We start from the raw sequence: 13,388 nt of genomic DNA on the forward strand, positions 1-13,388 counted from the left end.
CAGTAAATGTAGCCCCATTTATAACAAATCACTTTTCAGAGTAGAATGGCACTTTAAAAAATAGGCTCTTTAACCTGATGAAGGGCTTTCATGGTGGAAATGGCTGGGTGAGAAACCACATTTAAGATTTAAGTGGCAATCATGAGATCAAAGCCAAAACTAATACAAAATTATTTTCTTTTATAACCACAGCTCATACTAAATGAGTTTGTTGGGCTGTCTCAAGTGGACATTTGTCCACATCACAGAACTAGCAGTCATGCCTAAAATAAACAAACAGCTTCCTTACAAACTGTGCAAGCTGGTTCATAATCACACACGTCATTATTCACATTGCAAATACACAGAACAAGCTATTGAAACTGATTGACAATTTGCTCTAAAATGGTAGTAAATTGGTGGCTAGTGACCCAGGCATGGCATTTTATTGTTTCTGTTACGTTGCTCTGAAACATGCTGAAATAAAAGAAGAAAAAACTATGTAAAAAAGACAGACAATAAACCTGCAACACAGTAAACATGCATACTTAATCATTCTAATTTTTTTGCAGAAACTGTTGAAAAATTCAACAAATGGTTTAAGTTTTATATTTTGCTTTCTGTTGTCGTCGTAGTTGTTGTTTCTGATGTTGTTGTTTTGTGGGTTTTGGTATTTTGGTTATTTTTTTTCCCTCCAGGATAAAAACAACCCAAATATCTATTATAACAGGTGTCTCTTTATAGCAAAAGCACAAAACCAGAAGCAGCAGCAGCAGCTGTGAAGGAGAGTATGACAATCAGGAATATTAAGATGAAGCATCATTTGTTTTTATAAAGCAATGTTTATTTTGTGATAATGATACAATTAATAGCAAATATGCTAGTGAGTTCATAGCAGCAGTAATTAATGTAGCATTAATTTCAATGGGTTTTTAAAAAATGTAATAAATCTGAAAAGCTACAGAGTTTCTACATTGCTATAAAAATAAACCAGTTCTGTTTGATAAATCAGCAGCGGCAGTCATATTTTGGTATAACACGAATGTTCCAGGTACTTCAGCTAAAGCCTGATTTTATTAATAATAACAATAATAATGGGACAAAGGGCTTTGTGCTCCTAAATGAATAGTTTAGGCACCTAGAATGTTGATCATAGGGAGAGAGTGGTAATTATTTAAGTTAAAAACAGCTGTGAACTGACATTATTAATGTTCATCTACCTTAATTTATGCTCATGGCAATATGGCTGTTTTGAGCAAAATTTAAATTAAATAAAACTAGATTTAAATATGAAAATAAAGATCATTGCATAAAAAAATGATACTGTAGTGAGCCATAAACAACAGGGTCCTCACTGGAATAGTTGGCGCTTTAAAAGTTTAACTCAACAGCTCTCAGGCAGCAAGAGAGAGTGTAACTTGTGGCCATCATTTCATTCTTCTTTTTAGTTTAACAATAATTAATACTTTGTCCTTCTATACCATATCCATCTGATGGTCTCAATGCTCTTTACAAATATTGATGATCATCACACAAGTGAAGTACAGGAGGTATAATTAGTCCCCGTGCTACTGATGAGAAAACTGAGGCACAAAATGGTAAATTACAAATCAAGTACAGGATCTGAAAATGACTATACTGGTAAGTGGTTGCAAGAGGCAAAGTATTATAACTTTCATTGATTTGGCATTCAGAGGGTGTGCAAAACAAGTGTATCTCACATCAATTTCGTACTCTGTGGGAATCAAAATCAGACTCTAGCAGAAGCAAAAGTAATTGTCAGTGAGTTCCACTTGCATATACCAAAGCTGAACTTGATGATGGCAAATGGTGTAGCATAAATTAAAGTGTATAGCTGGTGGAGGATCCGTCTTTTATGCCCTGAGTTTTCTGCTACAAGTCCCAAAGCTCCTTCTGGTGCCATCTTGCATGTTGGTTACATTCATACGAAACTCCTATAAAATAGCAACTTGGTGCAGGGAAGCAGCAGACATAGATGATGATGCTTTTCTCCTCAGCAAGACATTTTTATCATGGAAAAGTTGTTTCTAAAAATTTCTTAAAGGTGATCCGAGCTTCTGATTCAGAAGTCTCAGTGGCACAGGAATGTAAGCCAGAGGAATTCTTTTCACATCTGACTCAAACTAAATGTATGTTCTGGATTGTTTTGTGGGGAGGAGAGTGAGCATTTATGAAATTTCATTGTAACATGCATGAATTCAAATGAAGAGCCAGATATCTAATTACATAACTGCTACCAAGAGCCAAGCTAGCTCAGAAGTCATTCAGATCGCCAGCATATCGTGATATGAATGGTTTGACAGTTGCTCTATTTTGCACCTGTCACAATTTTGTAGACCTCTTATCTGAGCTTTTAGTCATATCAGCAAGAACCTGTGTGCTTGGCATACTGATCCTAAGAAGTGCAACCTGAAGACCCACTGCCTGCCTCCCCACAAGGGGCACGCAGAGACATGCCAGCAGCAGAGCTAAGGTGGCTCCCTGCCCGTTCTGCCTCCCTCCCTCCACGCCACTTTCCTCCTGGAAGCGGCCGGCATGTCCCTGCAGCCCCTGGGGATGGGGGATGTCTCCGTGCACTGCCCCCACCCTGAGCACTGACTCCACAGCTCCCATTGGGCAGAAACCTAGGAGCCGCTGCCGGAGGAGTGTGCATGCTGGTCACTTTGGGAGCAGTGCCACCTGTGGTAAGTGCTGCCCCGCTACGTCCTCCTGCACCCGAGACCCTGCTCCAGCCCAAAGCCTGCACCCCGCATCCAAACTTCCTCCCAGAGGCCACACCCCTCACCCCCTCCCACACCCGAACCCCCTGCCCCAATCAAGGTACCTCACTTTATTTTCATTTACTTCCCATTACTTACAATATAGGAGAAGGATGAAGAAAAAACGAATGAAAAACAGGGGGGAGATAAGAGAGAATGTTCTTTTTCTTGGCTGGGTCCCCAGGGGAGGGTGGCGCCTGAAAATGAAGCTGTGCACAGGGCTCCACTAACTCTAAATCCGCCACTGCCTAGCCCCAAATTTTGGTAGTGGAATAGTTTGTAGTCTTTTGGTTTTGGTTTTTATTGTTGTCAGCATGGGAGCAGGGAAAGTTGTTCAGTACAGTTAAATGAGAAGAGAAAATCCCATTGAAAATATGATTGCATGATTATTAAATTATACATATTTTTATTGGTGGTGGATCCTTCATTTAATTTGTTTGTATACTTTTCCACCTTTGTACCACTCTCCTTCTATAATACGAGGCAATATAAAATCCATGTTACAAATTAAATGGCATGTAGTATTTCAAAATTAAATTACAGCCAGTGGGAGCCAAGATCGGCCGAACCTGTGGATGCAGCAGGTAAACAAACCAGCCTGGCCCACCAGGGGGCTTACCCTGGTGGGCCGCATGCCAAACATTGCCAATCCCTGGTGTATTATTTAATGTGGATGGGTGGGGGCAGGAATGTAGGGTAGATCTGGGGAAATCCACCCCAGAAAATTATTTGAAAATACTTATCATTTGGTGCAATTTGGTCCATTACAAAGGCAATCCCATTGCTCTTCAGAGGTTTTTTTATAAGGCCCAAGGATAGCTCATCTCTGGCAGGGATGATTTAGCAGTATGCAGAAAAGGGGTGCATTTAATTAAAGGCAAAGAAATCTCCCAAATCTCTCTTCTGTTTGATGACAGAATTTTAACAAGGGGCTTTCAGGGGCCCAAAAGAGACCCGACCAGACTATTTCTTTATGTGCATTTCACATTATGCTGTGCTACAGCCAATTAGGGTGACCAGATAGCAAGTGTAAAAAATTGGGATAGGCGGTGGGGGGGTAAGAGGTGCCTATACAAGAAAAAGCCCCCAAAATTGGGACTGTCCCTATAAAATTTGGATATCTGGTCATCCTGCGGCCAGTTTCTCTCCATGGAACAATGCTACTAGTATCTAACATGACAGTGGGGTGCCCACAAATGTACACAAAAGACTGTTCTTTGAAATCTGATACTCACTGATTTTAAGAGGTAGAAGTGGATTCATTCAAGTTCCCTGCATACACTCCAAATCTGCATTTAATTCAATAGGTCATAACAATAATGGTTATTAGTTTGTTCATATATTCTGGGGAATACTAATAAGCAGAAAAATAACCTGCTGGGAATTGTATGGAATGATCTGCATCATTTGTTATCTTAAATTGAAGGAGGAAAAAATTGTATATGTTTGAATAATGCAGGATAATAAAAAAATATACAGCAAGACTATGAAGGGAATTTTTCATAAGGGTTTTTCCAGTGTATAAATAAATCAATAAGCCACAATAGATCATGCATTCGTTTGCTAGTGGTGCAATGATTTAAGCATTTGTTTCTACTGTATTGTCCTGTACTGTGTAGTCTATTTATTGGGGTAAATACGTGGTTGACTAGAGACAGATACTTAAATATCCCAACTCTTGAACTGTGGCCTGTGAGTTCCCAGAAAGGCATCACATCCTGACCTCCACTCACCATCTGCTGAAACCTGGTGGGCTAACAGGTTATTAGGATTATAGCCTCAGCCAAGGCACTGCCCAAAGGAGCCCTGATTAGAGGATTGTCCAGGTCCAATGGGTTCCGCCATGTTATTTAAACCAGAAGGAGGCACCAGAAGTCAACTGAGAAACTCGGTGATTTCCTTTTGTGGTTGTATTGGACCTTGCTTGTGCCTGCCTCCTGCTTGGTTGTTCCCTCACTCCTGCCTTCACTTCTGTTCTCATAGAGCCCCTGCTTCGTGCTTGATCCTTGCCTCTCCTCCGTTTCCTGCTTTTACACCTCTCTTCCAACTCTCAGTTACCTGGCTGCAACTCTGCCCTCTGATTTCTGACTTTGACTCTGGCTTAACCATTGGTTCTTGCATTTGGTATCTGACCTCAACTCAGACCCTCGGCTTTGATTCCTGGCTCTGGTGATCAGCAGTTGACTCAGCTTCCTTCCCCAACATGGATGCCTCTCCCACCCATGAGACCTGACTCCTGCTCTTACTAGTAGGCCAAACCACCTACATGCCAGTCTGTAACAATAGACATCAACCCAACACCACCAGAGAAGTGCAACCTCAGCATTCTCATACTCACTCTTACACGGCTCCTCAATTATTTAGTCATCATGGATTTATTCAACCTCTCTTCTAGCATGCAAGGTGAACCCCGAATCATCAAAGCTTTTCTTCACACATCAAGCTGCCACTGATGCTTTTTTGAGTTGTAAAGCAGACTTTTTGTGTGTGCATGTGGACTTAAACACTCAGGGCCTGATTCTGCTAAGAGCACTGTACAGGTAGACACCTGAATCCATGCAGAGTTCAAATCAACGGATCCAGAAGGTCTTCCCATGCTGAGCTAATTGCAGGATTGGGGCCATAAGATGTACCTATAACACCTTCCTGGGTTATTTCTTGTGTGTGAAGAAATAATCAGCAGCTTCCCTGTTAATTATGCCTTCCTCATCTCAAAGTAGCCTCTGAAATCATCTTGCAAAAGAGGACCAATACTACACAGAGTGGAAAGCTTATATGAAATGGCTAAAATTCAGAAATATTTGGCTCCTCAGTTGGAAATTACTTCTTTCAGCTAGAAAGTGTTTCTGGTTAATGGCCTAATAAATGGATCAAGGAGATTCAACAGTATGGAATCAACTTGATTTCCTGGTGATGATACTTTGATTCTATACCTAGGACTGAGTCTATCAATGTTTCTTATCCATGATGTGTGTTTGATAATTTCACTATAACTTGATAATAATGGGAAGGAAGGATGTTCTTGTGGATGTTTATGCACTGTCCTGTCAGATAGGAGATTGGTCCTAATGTCACCCTGAGAGGACAGCACCATGTGCTCTCTTTCATAACAGTGTTTCACAGGACACATGCAGATTCTGTAGAGGCCTTTCTAGCATCTACCAGGACATTGATTGGCCAGTCAATGCAATAACTCAGTCCCCAAGACTAGTAGACATAGATGCACGGACCAGTGAAAAGTTGTCTCATTCCCCTCCAACACCAGCTCCACTGCCACCACAACCCATGATTGAGGCCAAATTCCAAACGGAACAGATTGTTTTGACACCCATCCATCCTCCATCAAATGACTTTTCTCTTTCCCAGTGCTATTCCTTAATTGGCAGCTAGCATTCTGCCATGAAACCTGACTCCTGTATTGCCATATCATCCAGCACTAACACCTCAGAACAGCACTGTCTGTAGAAAAGAAAGTGTGTTGTATTACCCTCCTCACCATGTCATCAAGAAAGCCTTGAGAGAGCAGATTGTCCTTTGCCATGGATGTTCTTTAGAGTCTTCTGAAAAAGCTTGGTGACTAGCATGTCCCGGGAGATAAGCCAGGGTTGTATTGCTCAAGTGCGCCACCTTACTCAGGTCATTTCTAAGTTCATCACATAGGTGAGTGATGTCCCCTGCAAGTCTCCTGCTCTCCCTGGCAGTTGACCAGGATGAGGGTGCTCTAGCCTAGTGGCTGGAGTGGGTAGCAAGCCCAGGACTGGGGTCAGAGCCATAGTCAGTTATCAGGAGCCAAAGCAACAGGTACAACCCAGAGGCAGAAACTGGGTACCAGAGACAAGGATCAAGGTGGAGTCTGTAGTTAGGAGCCAGTGTCAAGGTTTAAACCAGAGGTCAGGAAGTGGAGGGAGCAGGCGGGCAGGCAAGGAGTGGTCTAAGGCAGGGGCAGGACAGAAGCAAGGCTGGGTGTAAGGCAGGAGCAGCAGAAACAAGGTAACACAGGAACAGGCAGAGTGGTGGGCATGAGTGTTGAGAAGCCAGTGGGCTGCTGCTGCTGCTGGCTTAAGAGCCAGCCTGCTGGCCTCTGTAGCCAATCAGGTTGTGTGGCCGATCAGGCAGCCTGCTGCAGGCCAGCCATACTGATTAGGCTGTCTGGAGACAAGCGCTGCTGCAGACCCTGACACTCCTTCCAGACCTACCCTTAGCAAATGCTTTTTCTGCATCTCCCTCTACCAGACTCACGTTCTCTCCTTCCGTCTCTCTCTCATCAAACTCTTCTGCTTTTGGGGGGAGTTTTCAGCCGTTGAGAGTAGTGTTTCCAGTAGTGTGGTACCTAGAGCAACTAATGAATATCTGGTGTGTTGGTGGCTTAAACTGCATCTCCTGGGCTACCCACATCCCACCATGATGACATCAGAAGTGCTTACTTGACCATGAGGAACCTCTGAGAACTACTACAAATCTTCATTGAGCAGCCAGTGTCTGGAAGCGTGGCCAGGACCCAACTTTTGGGGAACCTGATCCAAAACCCATTGAAGTCAATAACAAGACTACAACTGACTTCAGGAAGCTTTAGATCAGGCTCTGGCTACATTCAGCCAACAGAGCACTCAGGAGACTTGGGTGTGAATAAGGAATTGTTCTGAAAATCGACTGAGCCCCTAAATATGCCTGAAGCCCCCATTTAAATCAAGCAACAGGCCCACTCGGGTTTTTTTGAAAATGCTGTCTCCATCACCATCTCTCGCACACCCACACACACTTTTTGGGGTGAGGGGTAAGTGAAATAAGGGGTGTTTCTAATAAATCGTATTCATATCATCTTTAATAGTGGCAAATCATCCACTTCTTCAAAGGGAGTATTTTCTCATCAGTTTAATTTTCACATACACCCACGCTAGACCTCTTCTTTTATGAAGATTAGTCCATTATTGTGCCAGAGTATACGCTTGCCTTGGCTTTCTGCTTTAACAGCTACTTATTAGGTATTTCAAAGTTTGCCATGAGCTGCTGCCACTGCTGCAGGATTCTTTTCTTTTCTTTTCTTTTCTTTTGCCAAGCCTCTAAGTTTCAAGCTTTGGAAGAAGTTCTTGCACAGTATATAACCTGAACTATTAATAGGTGATAATATTCATAAACACTTAGCGTTTCCTCTTCCCCCTCCCTCCCACCTCCATGGCTTTGGCAACCAAGCCAAGGACCAAGGAAGGAGAACAGCTCAGGCGAAGCAAGGAGTACTATAATGTACTTTCTGATTTCCTAAAGAGCATGTTTATCTCTGCCTTCCTCCCACGCACACTGTATACACACCACTGCCCTAGGGTCCATTTCATGTGCTAGAAGCAGAGTCAAACAAAAAAACAAGATTACTAGCAATCATCTTTGCATTACTTAAAGCATCTAATAAAGGGAAGGTAAAGGACACATACTAATTTAAAGACACAGCCTCCTGATTAACACAGGTAAACAACAGACAAGTAATGAACAAGTCACTACTATTGTTGGCATGACCACTACAGAAAACTAGTAATAGGTGGTAGACTGTCTCATAAGACATTTTTCATTTGATGTAGATTAGGAACTTTTGCTATGGCTATTAGAGAACTGTCTACAAAGTGCTTTCTAATCCCTTTCTCTGGATCATCTGGTACTAACTATTGCTGGAGATAAGATGCTGGAATAGATAGGCTATTGGTTTGATCAGTATGGTGATTCCTGTGTTCCTCTCTGGAGAAGGTTGGAGCTTGGACCAGAATACATTTGGCTTATACGTTTTTGTTTTGTTTTTAATTTAATACAAGTATTTGGCAGTGAGTATCAAGAGCAAAGGACTCTGGGGCTCAAGAGCAATGAACTGTGTAAGATGGTATTATGTTTTTCTCTGTCTCAATTTGGAGACCAAGAGCCCCTGGCAGTGTAAACCGCAACATGTGTGTATCATATATAATGCTCTGTGTACTGTGCAGTAAGCTAAACCTGAATCCTGAAGTAAGGCCTCGTAATTTCCTTGGCATTGCAGAGTGGCAGACTAGCAACTCAACACAGTTTCATTTAAATGTAGAAACAGATGTTTCCACTAAATTAACTATATACACACAGCAATGGACTGTCGTTTTGTAGATGCAAACAAAATGTATTAATTTTCAAAGACTCCCACTAATGTCTAAAGTGGTACTTACAGATACTGGATATATTGGGTCCTCAGATGGTGGGGTCTTCTAGCGATATATACACATACGTTGCCTGGGATTTAGTCTCTTTACAAAACAATTTCCATGTTATAGACAGAGAGTTTTTCTTGGCTTCAGTATTGTGTAATGCTTGTAGGTGTTCATTTTCCTCTATCAACTCCTCTTCATTGTGCCTACAGTGAATTATAGCATATGTTTATTGGGTTATATTGACCTTTTTCCATTTGTTAATTAGGTTTTATGATGTTTTCTGAGGTATTCAGAGCTATTCGGGTCTGAGCACCTCAGCCATTACAATTCTTACCGTTATTACAAAATGATCCACCCAGTGGGTCATTGAGTGATTCAGCTGGTAGCAGAATGTGTGATTCTGACTGACAGTGATAAAGAGATCACAGATAGATGTTAGGGGGCTTATTCCTTCACCCACTTCCTTCCCTGGTCCTTCTCGCATGAACAGAGAGCAGCAATACCCGAAGTCCAAAAGTGCAAACAATTCGATGTTTATTGGGGTGAACTTCCAGAAAGCATGATTCCAGTTTCCTTCCTTAATATCCTCCTTCCCAGCTCTGACACCACAGAGCCTTACACCTGTGTCCCTATTCCCATTCCTGCCCTTAGCAAAACATGATTCCAATTTCCTTACCCCCATTCCCTGTTCCCATCTCCCCCTTTAGCAAAACATGATTCCCGTTTCCCCACCCCCATTCCCTGTTCCCATCTTCCCCCCCCACCCCCCCCCCACACTTTCTGATTGACTGCAGACTATAGTAAAACTTGAGTTCTGCTTAGCTATACCTTAACCAATCATTTTCCTGAAATTTAACTAACCAATCCTAACATATTGTAACATGATTATGTAACCAATTATATCCCACCACCTTAATTAGTTTACACCCAGCAAAATTAATTATACAGCAGACAGGAACAATCACAGAACCAAACAGAGATTATACAGACAAACAATAGCAAAGTGGGAACTATAATGACAAAACAATACCGAAGTGAGGATTTCACATCCCAGTATTGATAAGTGAGTTCTTGCCAGACAGGATGCTATCAAAGTAAGTTTCCTTTTACATTTTCTAGGCACATCCCTTTCTCTGGAGGCGATAGGCACTATCAGGACAGGATTGTATTCCTAACAGCACAATAGCACCTTCTTTCAATGTGACTAGTTTGGAATGTGAGGATGTGACCGGTCGCTTCCCAGTTTATGGCTGCCTCTGTTGCTTAGCCAAAGGCCTTAGCCTAAGAACAGGGCCTCAGACTGCCACAGTAAGAGAAGGCCCTTACACCGGCCGACAGTGATTTTGATTCTTTCTTTTATATCTCTATAACTAGCCAAGTGATAAGAATACATCTAAATTCTTAGAGTACAGGCCTTTACAGACAGGCCTGAATATCAATATCCTAACAAAGGCCAAAGAAGGTTCTCACTGAAATCAGTGGAGTTACTCCTGCTTATTAAATCTGGCCTAGAGAGAGAGGTTTCACAAGTTACCAAGTCAACCTGAGCCCAGGATTGATTTCACAGTGATTCCAACATGAGTTAGGGCTTTAACCTGCTTAGGTGTTTTTGAAAATCCTAGTAGGTGCCTATTTGCATATTTAGGCACCTAAATACCTGCGTCTATCTGGCCTCCAGCTGAAGAACCTATTCAGTACTTTTTGACCTGCTAAAATTTCTGCATGTTCAGACCTTATCCAGAGAAAAGAAATCTTGGATCTTTTTCGCCAGGGATTAACAACTAAATCTTTTTTTTTTTTAAATGTAAACCACAGCTGGTTACTGACAATTACACCTCAAAAATTTCTGTAATGATCACTAATTTGCTTAATGACAGGTTTCAGAGCAGCAGCTGTTTTAATCTGTATCCACAAAAAGAACAGACATACTAGTACTCCTGTTCTTTTCACTAATTTGCTGTTAACTCTCATGCTTTTTTCCATGTTGGTTCATACTGAAAATTAGGAGAAATGTTTTGTAGCAGTTCAGTACCTGTCCAGGAAGCATAATTGTCATCTTTTTAAAAATTCTCCTATCATATTTCAACAGAAAACTTGTTTGTTTAGTGACACAAGGATAAAAATTATTCAATGCAAGCAAATGACTTGCTGCTTTACCTAAGAGTTTTGAGAGGCTCTTATCACAATAGTTGATAGCTGTATTAATTATTCATACCTTTGCTTCTTACAATGACAAAGTGAAAAGCCAGTTGCTATATACTACAATATTAATAATTTTCTTTTCTTCTTATAGCTACAACTGGAGATGTGTCTGAACCCAAACTCTGCTTTTGAATATCCAAACCCTAGGGATGTTCAAGATGCAAATCCAGATCCTTTTGAGCATTAGAAATCCAGATTTGGATCCAAGTTTTGAAGCTCATACTCACCCCTAATTACAATCTACAGGGTTGTGATTTTCCCCACCTCTTCATTTCCCCCTTGTTGGCAGAGCTAGTCTATTTGTGGAGATTCCCTAAATAATGTGGTATAACTATTGATCACTGCTATAAGCTATTAATATGAAACACACTTGTGTGTGTCAACTGTCAAAAGAAAAGGAGTACTTGTGGCATCTTAGAGACTAACAAATTTATTTGAGCATAAGCTTTCGTGAGCTACAGCTCACTTCATCGGATGCATTCAGTGGAAAATACAGTGGGGAAATTTATATACATACCCGTTGTTTCATGTTCTCTATGTATATAAATCTCCCCACTGTATTTTCCACTGAATACATCCGATGAAGTGAGCTGTAGCTCACGAAAGTTTATGCTCAAATAAATTTGTTAGTCTCTAAGGTGCCACAAGTACTCCTTTTCTTTTAAAAAAAACTTTGACAATATTGTACCAAGGCCACAACAATTTGCAATGTTGCAATGGAATATATTACATTATTAAAAATGTATTGATCTAGTTATCCACGACATTGATAACATATTGTAAGGTCTGAGGCCTTTTTCTGCAGCAAGCAGCAGCAACCATGAGTTAAGAAGCAGAGTCATATCCTCACATTCCATATAAATTGCATCAAAACCATGTAATATTGGGCTGTTAAGAAGGAACTCCTGTCCTAACTCCACCATCACTAGATTAAAAAACAGATCTTAAGATGGTTAGAGAAAACTTTGTTTGATAGCATTCTGTCTGGCAAGTAATCACTTATCAATTAGTTGTGACTGTGAAATCTATACTTATTTATTGTTTTGCCTTTATGGTCCCTATTTCTCTATTGTTTATCTGCATGGTTTCATGAGAAGATAAGAATGGCCATACTGGGTCAGACCAATGGGTCATCTAGCCCAATATCCTGTCTTCCAACAGTGGCCAATGCCAGGTGCTTCAGGGTGAATGAACAGAACAGTTAATCATCAAGTGATCCATCACCAATCACCCATTCCCAGCTTCTGGCAAACATAGGCTAGGAGCACTTCAGAGCATGGTTTTGCATCCCTGCCCATCATGGCTAATAGCCATTGATGAATCTATACTCCATGAACTTATCTAGTTCTTTCTTGAACCCTGTTATAGTCTTGGCCTTTACAACATCCTCTGGCAAAGAGTTCTACAGGTTGATTGTGTTTCTGTGTGATTCTTTGATTGTTTTTGTCTGTTACATAACTAATTTTGCAAGATTTAAATCAACTAAGTGGTGGAGTCGGATTTGTTAAATAATTGTTTCATAATGGGCTAGGACTGGTGAAAAATACTGTTTTGTAGTACTTTAGTTTAAAATGACTGGTTCAGATATAGCTAAGCAGGACTCAAGTTTAACTATATAAACTGGGGTCCAAAAGGAAGTTATTTGGAACCTAACTCCAGGACACAGCCCAAGGTCAGAGTTACCACACTGCAACACCCTGCCAATCAAATCATGCAGAAGCTGGAGCCCTGGACAATCTAATTTTGACTGGACATCAAGAAAAGTTCATCTGCCTTGTTGGGAGTGGTGAGCATTGTATGCTTAGTGTGTGTATTCTGTTTTGGTAAGTAATAATAAATAGAGGTTACGAATATTACTGTGTAAGGCTCTTTCACTGGAGAAAGGACCCCAAACCCACAGAAGATTACATGCTGAGCCCTAGGAACTGGGTAAGTGTGGGTACTTAAATTAGCCAGGTTACACCCTGAAGTCCAGGAACTGAGAAAGGGTGGGGGTACCTAAATTAACTGGGTTACGCCTTGAGCCCACAGAAGGATAAAGATGGTGTGCCATAGTGTGTGTGGGTAACAATACAATGTGAGTGATCATACTATTTGCCAAAATTATTCTGCAAAGTTATCTACCGGACTATGTGATGGACTGTTGCATTGTCAGGACACAAGGGAGCTTTAAACAGCTGTTAGACTTCTTTAGGGGAAGATTCCATTTTGAGAAAATAGCTGTTTACTTATAGTAAAATGCAGAAGGTCCACTATGCCACTTGGGAAA

General features: G+C 41.2%; 1 long non-coding RNA gene across 1 annotated transcript in view; it reads right to left on the reverse strand.

The window, feature by feature from the left end:
- LOC311521955 overlaps nt 1-9,052 on the reverse strand; it is a 35,247-nt gene extending 26,195 nt beyond the window's left edge. Inside the window, exon 1 of the long non-coding RNA XR_014712015.1 lies at nt 8,936-9,052. This is a non-coding gene — a long non-coding RNA (uncharacterized lncRNA). The remainder of the gene's footprint in view (nt 1-8,935) is intronic.
- Nucleotides 9,053-13,388: the final 4,336 nt, after the last annotated feature.

Source organism: Lepidochelys olivacea (assembly GCF_965140295.1).
Source record: "Lepidochelys olivacea isolate rLepOli2 genome assembly, chromosome: 6".
NCBI classification, from domain to species: Eukaryota; Metazoa; Chordata; order Testudines; family Cheloniidae; genus Lepidochelys; species Lepidochelys olivacea.